Below are 14,431 nucleotides of genomic sequence, written 5' to 3' on the forward strand. Positions count from 1 at the left end.
CTTTCTAATTTTCTAAGCCTAAAAGGACAATTGACGCCTTCGGACAAGTTGTGTTCATAATTTGTAAAATGGCTTCAAATGACTTCTACTGAGCGTATTTTACAAAGATTCTACCGCATATGGCGATATTTTACATTTTAAGACTCGCACTGAATATTCAGGAAGTCTTTGTTTTTGAGTTGGTGACAATTCCTGACGTCACGTTACAAAAGGAACGCCCCTGACCGAGAAAGGACACACAATGCATTTTGGGAACTTTGTTTGGTCTAAAAACTTTGTGTTGATCCGTATTGATGGCGACATTTGAAGGAAAACACATCAATAATGCAATGGTGAATCGTTGTGTGTTGCACCGAGTTTATACTACTATTTGATATTCGCTGACAAAAATTCCCAGGAGACAAATCAGCCCATTTCCAACGACCATTTTTTGGGTGCTACATTTCTGTCTAGATGCCTCAAAATGACACGGAATTAATTCTTTAATCGATTGCAAATATGTACGCTTTCCTCTTCAGAACTATTTGAATCATATTCATAACTGAATGAGTAAAAAGAAAGCATCTTCTCGCAATCTGAAGCCATTGTTTTGATTCGAGAGCAAGGCAAGACGTCTTGGGGTGACACCACGAACAAGGGGGCGGGACCTTCTGAAACTGGCCACTTCCGGCTTCAATTTGAAGTAGTTTTTGGACAGTCATTTTTATTGGTGTTTTGCATTTGACTAAAATATCAGCCTGCATGTTTTGGGTGCTATAAAACGTTTTTCTGATGTCAGTTAGGAAACAAAAAAGTGGTGTCGGTTGTCCTTTAAAACTACACAAAATGTACTTTATACTAAATGCGCTATGGTATTAGAATTGAAGAAATAAACTGTACTGTCTAATAAAGTCGTTTTATTTGCCTTTGTGATGGTTGTTGATGGCAACTATCAAAGTTGAAACTGGTCCAAATGTCACTGTTTTCCAACCATTTTCTCACTCTCTGTCTGTCTTCTGCCTGTCTCTTTAATGTTTAAACCACCTCCCCTCACTGCTGCGTTCTTGACCAATCACGTGGCTTTAACCGAAGACTGGGGGCGGGGAACAGGACCAAAACAAGCCGACTGCCATTTTCTTTTAGGAGAACGGGCTCGTTAGCAAACGACATGTCATCCATTGCGGCAGTTGCGTGTGTATCCCGAAAAATAGTTTGTATGCCAAGGTAAAATGTTCATAAATTTAACGTTCGTAAAGTGAAAATTTTGTAAGCCAAGGGGTTGGTAAACCGAAGTATCACAGTATTATGTTTGTTTACTTCAGCCAGTAAACAACGAGGCGGAACGACGGGCGAGTTGGCGTCTTTTGCCGAGCGATGAAACAAGATGGAACCTTTGGGGCTTCACAACTTTGCTCGTGCCCACATTACAACGAAGACATCGATGGAGGAACGAACGTGGAAATTTGTGTCAGTGTACGTTATCATTTTTTTTTGTTTGAGCATGATATTGTTTTGTTTTACCATTACCTACCTTGCGTTCTGTTGTTTAACATTCTTAAACGTTTTTCTATGGTGATAGATCATAGCCGTTCAAGTACGGGTAGCATGAAGTGAATTTGAATGTATTAAGAGATTTTGATTGGCTGTTGAAATACGGGAAGCGGGAAGTGAATTGGATGTATTAATAGATTCTGATTGGCTGTTGAAGTAAGAGTAGCAGGAAGTGAATTTGATGGCGTTGAGAGATTCTTGAATGTGCGCCAGTGAGGACATTCGTTTGTAACCTGTCAATACATTTGAATTCCATCTCACTTTTGACCGTTGGAAAAGTGGAGCCACGCATTAAAAACAAAGAAACCCACATTTGTTGGGGATGCCCCCCCCCCCCCCCTCATGGCTCGTTTATTTTATTTTTTTTTGGGGGGGGCCAAGTCCAGGGCGGCCTAGTAGTCAAGTGGTTAGCACACCGGCTTCACAGTGCAGAGGTCGCCGGTTCGCGTCTCGGTCGGCCTCCCTGTGTGGAGTTTGCATGTTCTCCCCGGACCCGCGTGGGTTTTTTCCGGGTCCTCCGGTTTCCTCCCACACTCCAAAAACATGCATTGCAGGCAGATTGAAGACTCCAAATTGTCCCTCGGTGTGACTGTTGTATGTCTTGGTGTGCCCTGCGATTGGCTGGCCACCAATTCAGGGTGTCCCCCGTCTCGTGCCCAAAGACAGCTGGGATTGGCTCCAGCGCCCCCCGCGACCCTAATGAGGAAGAAGTGGTATGGATGGATATATACAGTGTATATATATTGCCTACTATATAATAATAATCATCATCATCATAATAAAACTTTTCCTCAACCCTTCAAAAGCTCATGCTTTAGTCTTTTTTTAGGCAGCTAAAACCACCCTTTGGAATGTCTCAATTGTCATTTTTCAGACTTGTCACCTTTCTTTCCTTCCGCACTGCCTCCTCCTCACCCCCCGGCGCACCTCCACCATTTTCCTTTTGGTGCCGGTTGCTAGGAGACGACACTGTCGCAACTAATGGTTGTCAGTGGCGCTTTTGATTTTTTTTTTTCCCCAGCTGGAATGTGTTTTAAACAAAACAAAGTAGAAACCCTGGTCGCAAGGCTTGCGGTGTTTTGCGGGAAAATGCCCGAATGGAATCTGAAAAGGATCAATCTTCCGTGATCACACCTTTGGCCTTCCAGAATCCTCAAATGCATAAACGCAAACATCAACTAAAAGCAAAGTCCTTCTCTGGGCCAAATTATTTTGGTTTACCGCCGTTTTTCCTGTATGGCAACGGGTTTTCTTCAAAGGCACCGAAAGCACTTTTCGAAGAGCGCAGCTGCATGCTTCAAGAACGTTGTTACAAAAAAAAAAACCCACACACACGCAAAAGGTATCCGATTGTTGGATCTCGTTGGCACCTGAGTGAGCACAAGCGAAGTGAACAGCCAACAGACGCGGCGCCAAAAGCTAAAAATAGAAGATGAGCAGAGCAACGAAACTCATTGTCTTTGCACAAAATAACAATCATGCATCACACGCTTTTGCCTTACATTTTTTAGGAACAAAAGTATTATCAATGAATACAAAATATGGTCACAATTTTTAAAAAAATGGTTTCAATATCAGCAGATAAAAGGGAGCAAACATTTTATTTTATTTTTGGTCATTTTGCAGGTGAGGAGTCTTGTGTTTCATTTTGTTTTGAGGAAACGGAAGTAATATCTTATGTTTGATTTTTTTTCTTCACCTAAAACCAAAAGCAACATTTGACTAATTCACGAGAAAAAAAAGAATTTTATTATCAGAGCAAATGTTTTTCAGAGATCCTCGGCAAAAAGGAAAAAAGGATGTACGGTGATACCTCGGTTTACAAACACTTTAGCTCACGAACTTTTCGCTTTACGAACATTAAATTTGCAAGAATATAATCTTGGCGTACAAACTAGTTTTCGGTGGAGGAGCCAAACCACACAGCGCCACGGTGGCTGGCGGACTAGTTTTCGTCACCCCCTTTCTTTGAGTGCGGACGTGGTTTGTTATCGAGTGGAGTACTTTTGCTATGGGATTCAAGTAACCCGAAAAAGACCCCGCCACAGGCTAGTGTTAAGCCGAAGAGGACTCAAAAGAAAATTACGGTCGAGCAGAACACGAACCAGGTGTGCATTTGTGTGACTAATAGCGTCCCGGTATCCCCCACTCCATTGCATCAAGCCATCAACGACCATCACAAAGGTAAATAAAAGGACTTTAATAAATAGTACCGTTTATTTTTTTATTACAATACCATAGCACATTTATTATACATAAAATAAGGTATATTTTGTGTAGGCTTATTTAGTAGGAAATTGTGTTTTATAGGGACCTGGGAACGGATTATTCTCATTTTTAATGGTTTCTTCTTGGAAATATGTGTTCGGTAGACGAACTTTTCGCCTTACATGCACTTTCTGGGAACCAATTAAGTTTGTAAGCAGAGGTATCACTCTGTTTCTCCAATCTTCCAGCTCTTTTGCGAGTTGTTTTGAATCGCAGAGAAGTCGTTCCACGCGCCGGCACCAGCGCGCACTGCAAGCTGGTTATCTCTTTGGAGTTGTCCCATTTTCACGTCTGCAGCGGCGACAAGAAAAGGAGAAGAAGGAGAAAAGGAAGCAGACAGCAGGATTGTGACCCAAATGGGTTTCTTCGTGCGCATGCGGGCTACGTCCCTTTTGATGGCTGCTTTTTTTCCGTCCTGGCAATTTGTCAGCAAGGTGACGTCATCCCACCGGGCCACTTTGGGCGCGCAGGATGTCACCCGTGTCGTCTTTCATTCCTCATTGTCCTTTGCGCGTGCGCGTTGTCAAGTGGCTTTTGTTTTCCGCGGAGGCGGATGTGCTTTGAAATGAGGTGACGCCTTTGTTTTCTTGGAATCTTTTTCACAGCCGCCGCCAATTGAAAACGCAGCGCGTGACATTTGCAGATATACGTGGACGTGCCTGAAGAGAGCGGTGCTGCCTTTAATTTATGGCATGCGGCTGAGCATCGCCGCAGCCCAAAAAAAAACACAGACACCGCGGTGGTACATAAATAGCAGATGACCCCCGCCCCCCTACCACCACCACCATGAAAAGACAATCTGCGTGTAAACGTTGCAACCCGCCTGTAACTGGCGGGCATCTGGTTATTGGTTGCCACGACAACAAAAATATAATTTATATATACTTGTTGTTCTGTAAAAGTGTTTAATGTCTATATGTGAAACGTTATATGTGTGTTTTTCTAAAAAAATCGTCTTTGATACTTTATTTATAATGTTTGTTATTGTCACTTCCGCTTCCGTGTCAGGTGTTGTAGATAAAAGCGAGTACGGCGAGACAGACGGAACGAAATTTTCGAGAGAGAGACACAAGGAGAGCGACCGCTAGATAGAGAACGAGTCTCAAGAGAGAGACTCAAGCAGAGTAACGAAAGTCTCGAGAGAGAGACAAGCAGAGCAACGAAAGTTTCAAGTCTACGTCGTTTATCTACTTTCGGTTAATAAGGTGCACACGGTACGTTATTAATTTCCTTATTGACTGAATGTTTTGTCGAACTTATTGTAATGTTGTTGTTTTAATGTCCTTTATAGTTTTCACCGTGTTCAAGTGTTTCACAATAAAAGTTGTGACATCAGTACGAAGCGTCATCCTTGACCGGGGTAGATACACCGCCAAAGCGCGACGCGTGTTGTTGAGTGTGTTGAGGTTGTTCGCACGCGCGATGTTGCCTGCGGACGAGTGAACCTGTGACACCCGGATGTTGTCATGCTTTTTATGAGCATGCGCAGAATAAACGAGTGAGTTCCCAGACTAAAGAGATACGACCGCGTGTCATTATTCTCCCTCATTAAAAAAGGGCTACTTTGGTGACTGTAATAAGGCTAAGACTGCGGCAGGTATGTCCGGCGCTACACGCGCGCGGCTTAGCTATGTTGCCAACAGGCGCAAATGTTTCGAGCGGCCTGACCGGAACGGAAGGAAGGCTAACCCGACGAGGACAAATGGCCGCCGCCCGCGCTACATATGGGCCCGGCGATCAGCGGCTAACATCCGCCAATCATCAGCGTTGCTTTCAGTACACCTGGCGCTGACCGGAGACCGCCAGCGTAACCCCGGGGACAAGCCCAAAAATCGCTCGTCATTGGCAAAATGCCGCAAATAGCGCCACCAATGCGACCTGGCACGGCGATGGAGCGCCGATGAAGATGTCTTGGGCTATTTGCGTGTCCCCCCCCACGCCTCCACCAACCCCACCGCCTCTGTTCTGACTTTGACTTTGGCTGCTATTTTATTTGAACGCTGAGCTAGTGGCAAATCTCCGGGATTGAGCGCCCTCCCGGGCGCTTTGCCCCCCCCCCCCCCCCCTCGGCTAACGAGCCCCCGACGGAGGCTGCCGTTGAGACGCCGGATGCGCTTGCGAACAATATGAGATTCCTCGGCATGCAACTGGGTCACTTTGCCTTCTCCCCATGAATTATTCAGCAGGCAGGTTATTTTTAGAAGGCGCGCTTGTTTTTCTGCGCGTGAGGCGTCCCGGTCCGTCCGTCGGCCGCCCGGGAGTAAAAACCTCCCGAATGTCCGTCTGTACTTCAATCGGCGTTGACTTTTTTTGACGGCCGCCGCCTGACTTTGGCATCCAAACGGAGGAGGCGCTTGATGGCAGCCAGCTAGCTCACTGACTCACTCATCCGCCAGCTGGCGCCCGCTCGGAGAAAGCCACCCAACAAAAAAAAAAAAAAAAAAACGATCGGAAGCTCCGAGCGGACACGACGCGGAGCCATCGGAGTGTTTTTTGCCGTTGTTGCAATTGCCGTTTTGCCGCAGTCAAGATGAACCGGCCGCTGAGACGTACGAGGCGCCAAAAAGGATGCGTTTCCAATCGAGACGTGTTGCGTCCATGGATTTTGTTTACCGAATGGCGCAGTTGCAGGGCGTGAATTTCGCGCAAGGGCTGACAAGAAGGCCAAAACTGCATTTTTGGCCACGCTTGCGGTGGGGTTGCGAGGCGCGTCATGAAGAGTCCGGTCGGAAGGCGGAAGTCAGACTTGCTGCTAATTCTACTTTCATTCCTTTCATCACTTTGCTGCTGTGAAATGTAAATTTCTCCACTGTGAGACTAATAAAGGCATATCCAATCCAATCCAATCCAATTATAGTGGCGCTTTGGGGCTGGCCAGGAGTGCCGTCTTATTACGTATAGTGACACCTCAGCTCACAAAATTCATTGTTTCCCAGAAAGTCTGTGTAAGGTGAAAAGTTCGTCTTCCAAACATTTATTGCACATGAGAAACCATTAAGATTAGAATAATCTGTTCCCAGCTCCCCATAAAACACAACTTTCTCCAAAATAAGACTTTAAACTAGTCAGAATAGACATTATTGTATGTATAATAACTGTGCCATTGGATTGTAATGAAAGAAATAAACTGTACTATACAATAGTCATTTTATTGACCTTTGTGATGGTCGTTGATGTAGTTGCTCTTGATGATGTCCGAGTGAAGTTGCCGTGCTTTCTCTGCGATAATACCCTGACTCACACTGTCTGTCGCCGTCTGGAGCGCGCCCCTCCCTTCCTGTCTCCTCCTCCGCTGCTCCTCAGAGCGGGCCCCTCCCTTCCTATGCACCTGTTCCCCATTCCCTTAATTATGCCTTCTGGTACGGTCGTTGTCGGAGTATTCTAGGAAGTTCCCCGCTACTACCACACCACCAGGTCTGTTCAGTTATCGCCCTCATTGTCTCCTCTTTGTTTGTTATTTTTGTGCGTCTCTCAGTAAAGACTCTTTATTGGAACTCTGTCTCACCGTGTATTTTGGATCCAACCCTTACCTCCTTCCGTTGTCCCTCGAGTCTGTCACTACACCTCAAGTGGACGTGACATAATACTCCGACCGCCTATGGATCCCGCCGGTGGAGACAGATTCACCGCCGCCCTTGCCCAAGAGGCGGAGCGTTCGAGCCAGCTGGCCCAAGCTATCGCGGAAGTCCGCCATATTACGTCCACGCAGGCTTAACGTTTAAAAGAGGTAGAAACACGCCTCGTCACCCTCCCGGCCCCTTCTTCTCCGCCCGTGGGTAGGCGCGAGCCGCAGCTACCTCATCCCTCACGCTACGGAGGCGGAACCGGGCACTGCGCTCAGTTTTTAATGCAGTGCGCACTCGTGTTCGAGCAACAACCATGCGCCTACGTTAGCGATGAGGCTAAGGTAGCCTTCATCACCAGCCTGCTCACGGGCCAGGCTGAGACCTGGGTGATGGCCGTCCGGGAGTCCCGGCCGGAGCTGTGTGCCTCGTACCCGGACTTCGTGGCCGAGCTACGCCAGGTGTTCCACCATCCAGTGACGGAAGTCGAGGCAGAGGGGCGACTCCTCGACTGCGTCCAAGGGTTCCGCTCGGCCGCGGAATACTCAGGCAGTGGCTATAACGACCGAGCGCTGAGCGGAGTGTTTCGTCGCGGTTTGAGCGCCGCTCTCAAGGACGAGTTGACCGCCCGCGACGCTGGCACCACCCTGAACAATATGATCGATGTTGTCATCGGCCTGGTTCACCGTCTTGGACCGCTGGCTGCTCTGCCAACGAACCCGGAAGCCGGCCCAGGACGACCACACCCGGCGGCAGTGAGCGAGTGCGGCGCCTGGAGGGGTCCCCCGAACCCAGGCAGATGGGGGGGGCGATCGCACCAACCCCGGGGCTTGTCGCACCCAAGGCCCCCAGCCAAAGACCTCCAGTTCCTGTAAGTCCCCGTCAAATCAGCGACCTCTGGAGGCGAGTTCCACGACACCCGTTACACGATTGGAGCTGGGCGGCGATGAAATTGGCCCTTCCAGCTCCCAAACTGTGCGGGCGCTAGTGGACTCTGGGGCCGATGGCTGCTTCATTGATCCCCAGCTGGCCGACTCTTTGGGCTGCAAACTCATCGATCTCCTCCCCCCAAGGAGATTCTCGACCTTGATGGCCGACTTCTGGCCAAGGTCACCGACGTCACGGCCCCGCTAAAACTCAAGTTAGCGGGTAACCATACTGAACACTGACAATTCTTAGTCATGCCCTCCCGTAACGTGCCGTTGGTACTGGGCCTTCCTTGGCTCAGTACCCATGACCTGTCCATTTCCTGGGAGGGCCCCACCATACAGGGCTGGAGCCCCTGCTGCTACGCCAACTGCCTGCGGTCGGCGACGGCAGGGCGAGACCCCTCCCGCGGTGGCCCGCCCGAGGTGATCTACCTCAAGGGCCTGCCACATTGCTACTATGACCTACGGGAGGTGTTCAGCAAGGACAGTGCACAATCCATGCCGCCCCACCCACCGTATGACTGCGCCATCGAACTGCAGCCAGGGGCTCCGTTACCGGACTCCAGACTTTACCACATTTCTCAATCGGTACGAGAAGCCCTGGGCACATACATAGACTCTTCCCTCGCGGCGGGACTCATTCGACCCTCGCGTTCCCCGCTCGGCGCAGGGTTCTTCTTTATCGACAAGAAAGATGGATCCCTGCGTCCGTGCGTCGATTATTGGGGTCTGAACGACATCACCATCCGCAATAAGTACCCTCTCCCCCTCATGGATTCAGCCTTTGCGCCGCTCCAATCGGCCACCATCTTCTCTAAACTAGATCTGCGAAGTGCTTACCACTTGATTCGCATCAAAGGGGGAGACGAGTGGAAAACCGCTTTCCAGACTCCTTTAGAGCATTTTGAATATTTGGTGATGCCGTTCGGACTCACTAACGCTCCCACCGTATTCCAGAACCTCATTAATGATGTGCTCAGGGACTTTATCAATGTGTTGGTCTTTGTGTATTTAGATGATATCCTCAAATTCTCTAAATCTCCAGAACAACACCGGCAGCACGTCCGACGGGTCCTGGCGCGGCTCCTGCAAAACCGGCTCTACGTGAAGGCAGAGAAGTGCAAGTTCCATGTCTGCTCTCTGTCTTTTCTGGGGTTCGTCGTGGAGCAGGGGCAGTTCAGGGCCGACCCCGCCAAAACCAAAGCGGTGGTAGAGTGGCCCACCCCGAAGACGCGCAAGCAGCTCCAACGGTTTCTGGGGTTTGCCAATTTCTACCGCCGCTTTGTTCGCGGTTATAGTCAGAAGGCACTACCCCTCACTCACCTCACATCCACCAAGGTCCCCATCAGGTGGACACCCGACACCCGCCAAGCATTTTCTAACCCCCCAGGCCTATGTCATCCCGACCTTGCATTCACGGTCGAGGTTGACGCTTCCGAGTCCAGAGTAGGGGCCGTCCTGTCCCAGCGCTCCCCTACCGACCAGAAACTTCGCCCATGCGCCTTCTTCTCCCGCCGGCTCAGCCCCGCAGAAGCCAACTACGATGAAGGCAACCAGGAACTGTTGGCGGTAATCCTGGCGCTGCAAGAGTGGAGACACTGGCTTGAGGGGGCCAAACACCCCTTCACTGTATATATCGACCACAAGAACCTGGCTGCCATCCGGTCTGCCAAGAGGCTCAACTCTCGGCAGGCCCGAGGGGCACTCTTCCTTACACGGTTTAACTTCTCTCTCACCTACTGCCCAGGGTCGCAGAACACCAAGCCTGACGCCCTATCTCGTATCCACGAGCCGGCAGAGAAGGAGGAAACCATCGGCAACATCCTGCCGGCCCAACATATCCTGGGTGCCCTGAGGTGGGAGGTTGAGAGGAAGGTTCAGGAAGCCCAGGGGAGTAACTCCATCCCCAGGGGTTGCCCGGTGGATTGCCTGTTCACCCCCCCCCCCACACACACACACTACGCACCGAGGTGCTACTCTGGGGACACACCTCCAGGGTAGCCTGTCACCCGGGGGTCAACAGGACGATCCAGCTCATCGCCCAGCGGTTCTGGTGGCCGGAGTACAGAAGGACGTCATGGAGTTCGTGAAGTGGTGCCCGGCCTACGCTCGTGGGAAGGCCTCCTACCAACCCCCGGCAGGACTCCTCCAGCCACTACTTGTCCCCTCCCGACCCTGGTCCCACATCTCCGTCTACTTTGTTACAGGTCATCCTCGACCCACCCAGGCATTCCATTCGACTCACCCCTCCAAACCTGGTGGGCCGCCAAGAGGCGTCCGTTGAGGGGGGGCACTGTCACATCCTCGTCGCCGTCTGGAGCGCGCCCCTCCCCTCCTGTTTCTTCCTCCGCTGCTCCTCTGAGACGGCCCCCCCCTTCCTGGCTCACCCGGCTCACGCACCCATTCCCGTAATTGTGCCTTCTGGTTATAAAACCCACACCTTCCGTACGGTCGTTGTCGGAGTATTCTAGGAAGTTCCCTGCTACTACCACACCACCAGGTCTGTTCAGTTATCACCCTCATTGGCTCCTCTTTGTTTATTTTTGTGCGTGTCTCAGTAAAGACTCTTTATTGGAACTCTGTCTCACCGTGTATTTTGGATCCAACCCTTACCTCCTTCCGTCGTCCCTCGAGTCTGTCACTACGCCTCGAGTGGACGTGACACTGTCCCCTGATAGCTGCTTTTCATTAATCCAAATCAACAGAAGTTTTTCAACCTCTTCTATTGCCTGAGACCATTGCTTAGATAACACCCTTAGCCACATGTAGCAACTGTAGCGTACTGGTACGGTGACGCTAAGTCACACAAACGCTCACCTCGTTGGTGTTTTTAGATGATCTCCTTCTTCTGCTCGACAGTAATTTTCTTTTGCGTCCTCTTTGGCTTAACAGTAGCCTGTGGTGGGGCCTTTTTCTTTCCCATTATAGAAAAAGTACTCCGCTCGATAACAAACCACGTCAGCACTCAAAGAAAAAGGGTGACGAAAACCCGGCCACCTTGGCGCTGTGTTGTTTGGTTTGTCTGCTGAAAACTAGTTCGTCAGCCAAGATTATAGGTTCGCGAATTTAATGTTCTGGAGGCAAAAAGTCAGATGGAAACTAATTGAATTGTAGACATACACGGAAACATATTAGCTATCTAGCTAGAAAGCTATTAGCTATCTATCTAGCTAGAGAGCTAGTTATTAACAATATAGCTAGCTAGCTATTTGAGTCAGGAAACATATTAGTGATCTTTTTAGCTATCTATCTATTAGCTATCTAGCATTCTATTAGCAAGTTAGCTAGCTTTCTATCTTTTTGAGTTACTTCCGGGTTGAATGAACGCTGGTGCATGTAGCTGCCGCTGCTCACCCACAGAAAAACTTATCCTGTGACTCTAAAGTGACCTTGAGAGTTTTGAAAGGCACGTAGAAATGAAATGTATTATTATTATAAAGTGTTCAGAAGCTGAGGTATCATTGTATAATATTAAAGGTTAGCGCCGATGAAGGCTCGCAGCCCGTTGGGCATGTGAATCGATGGGGCGCCCCGAATAATAATAATGAGGGTCACCGCGGGCCTGCTTTTTCTTGTCAGAGGCAATCAAAAGGCTCAATATGTCCTTCCCTCGCCCGCGAGTTGGTATTTTGTTGTTTGCGGCGAGGGAAGGCGCCTCTGTCATTCCGTCATCCCTCCTGAAATGCCGCTCCTTGGCCAATCAAACGCCTTCATTCCGTACGGAGGCGTCCAAGAAAATGTCACCCAAAAAAAAGCAAAGACGTCGTCTACGACCCCAATGCGGCTTCTACCGAAACCCACTCAACAAAGAGACATGATTTCCCCTGAAGGACTCAAAGGAGACAAATGATGCAAAAAAGTCGAGTGAAGCTAAAGCGCGAGTCCAGAGAGAGCATGACGTTGCCGCCCCCCCCCCCCCAACATTTTCATAATGGACCGCAGCCCCTTAATAATCACTCCTTGATGCTCTTCGGGCAGGAACCGCCGCGCCCTTTCATTAGTCATCGGGCGAGGGGAAAAATACATTGCAGCCGCGAAGCTTTTTAGACCCCCCCCCCCCTCATTTTATTTGCGCTCTTCAGGAATGAGGCGACGAGTCTAATGCAGATTATGTTTGGTTTATAGCCCCCCCCTCGGCAAATCGTGCGTTCATCCAGAATAAACGTGCCGATCGCATACAGGAAAAAAAAACTTTTGAAAGAAAGCGACAGAATTTCGTTTTGGGGCGTTTGATTCATTTTTCCATATTTTTGCTGCCCCTGTTAAAATGCTTTTGAAATGGGGGCTTTCTTTCTCCAATTCACATTTATCTAGAAAATAAATGGATGCAAATCGTAGGCCACATTTTCTGTCAATAACCAAAATGCGTACAAATCGAGCTACGGGCTCAGCTAACTGTTGAGATGGTGAGCTTTGAGCTTCCTGCAACTCGTCCGTCTTCTGAAACATCATATCGAGATGGAAGATCGACCCCCCCGGCCCCCACCATCACCACCACCGTTTGCAGCGTGATGAAACGTGTCCCCCGCCTCCGCAGCTGAGAGTGTGAACGTGAATAAATAAAGGTGTTTATAATTCACGACTCGCCGATTGATTGCGAACGAAAATGGATCGAGGCCCCCATTTTGTTTTGACAAAGGCAAGATGGCTGTGCCGTTTGCCATCCGCGCGGGGGAACACCCTACCCAGGTTGTGCTACATCAACCCCCCATTTTATTCTTGCACATCCTCCTTTGACGCCTTTGACCGCAGCAAAAAGCCCGCGCCCCCTGGCCCCCTGCGGCTTTTGCGCGCGCACTCCACTGGCCCAAAACGGCTTCAAGATGGACGTCGGCCCACACCCGCGGCGATTATTATGACATTGCGTTAATCCCGCCGCAATGTCATATACCGGCGCCCAATCCGTGTGATCCCTTGGCGTCCGCCTCGGCGGGATCGAACAACGGCTGAAACCCCCCAGTGGAAGCGTCCCCGGGCCGCGTCACGGCGCCCCTCGGCCGCATCGGGACGCTGAGCGGCGTTGGGCTCAGACAGCGCCATCCGTCACGTCATGAATAATCAATGAGCACCATCTGGCGCGCCTCGCGTTCGCGCCGCCTCGCCTCCCTCTGCCCCCCCCCCCCCCCCCCCCCCCCCCCACGCCTGCATTAGTGATGCGTCGTTCGCGAACGAACCGTCTCTTAAAACCGGCTATTGGAAGTGAACGACTGGAACCGACTCCTAATAGGGAGCTATATAAATAAAACTATGATATATTTTACATTTGTGTACATTACAAATTCGTTTTACATATAATTTACATTATTTTTGGTAGTAAATGAATTTATTAAAACAAAACTGAGGAGCCATTTTGGATCCGAAAGAGCGGGAATTCCCATCACTGTGCCGCATATTCCCACAGCATCTCGCGCAGCGACTTCATGGCGGCCTGTCATGCGGCGCACGCCAATGGGGTGACCCGCCATCCTTGGTTGGGATGTCAACAACGAAGACTGGGTTGGGTGGGCACGCCCTTTTGGCTCACCGCATCTCGTTGCGTATACGTCCCATGCACCGCCGCACATTCCGCCTCTCGGAAAGCGGTGTTTGCCGACGTGCGGCGAAGAAAGGCAACCATCGGGGCGGAAATGGCTAGCACCCTCCTCCACCCCCCCCCCCCCCCCCCGGTTTGAGGCGCCAATCGTAGCTGAAAAGCTGCAATCCGCCCCTGATGTATTCAGCGAGCGACTGCCAGCTCCTTTGGTCGCAAGAGTCGGGGAGCCGCCCCGCCCACTTTTCCCCCTTCCAAAACAGAAGCCAGGGCGCGACTTTTATTAGTTTGCTTATTTTTACACTTGGAACACTGTCGTTCTCTTTTTTCCTTGTTCTTGTTAATTACCGACACGACACAAATCTCGTCTGAGGCACAACCACAGCACATTCAGAAGGGGAAACAAAGAAAGAGTTTTTTTTTGGGGGGGGGGAGTGGTGGGGTTTCATTGAAAGCGGGTCGTGATGAAAAGAACTTTCCACCACAGTTGCAAATGAAGCAAAATTGATAAAGAATGACAAAGAAGCTGCTAAATCCATCAAAAGTCGCAACGACAAACGTCCCCTTGTTGTTTTGGACAGGCGCTACCAAGACAGCAAGACATTCCACGC

This window comes from Hippocampus bargibanti, linkage group LG18, assembly GCF_051943395.1.
Source record: "Hippocampus bargibanti isolate YZ-2025 linkage group LG18, ASM5194339v1, whole genome shotgun sequence".
In the NCBI taxonomy this organism is placed as follows: domain Eukaryota; kingdom Metazoa; phylum Chordata; class Actinopteri; order Syngnathiformes; family Syngnathidae; genus Hippocampus; species Hippocampus bargibanti.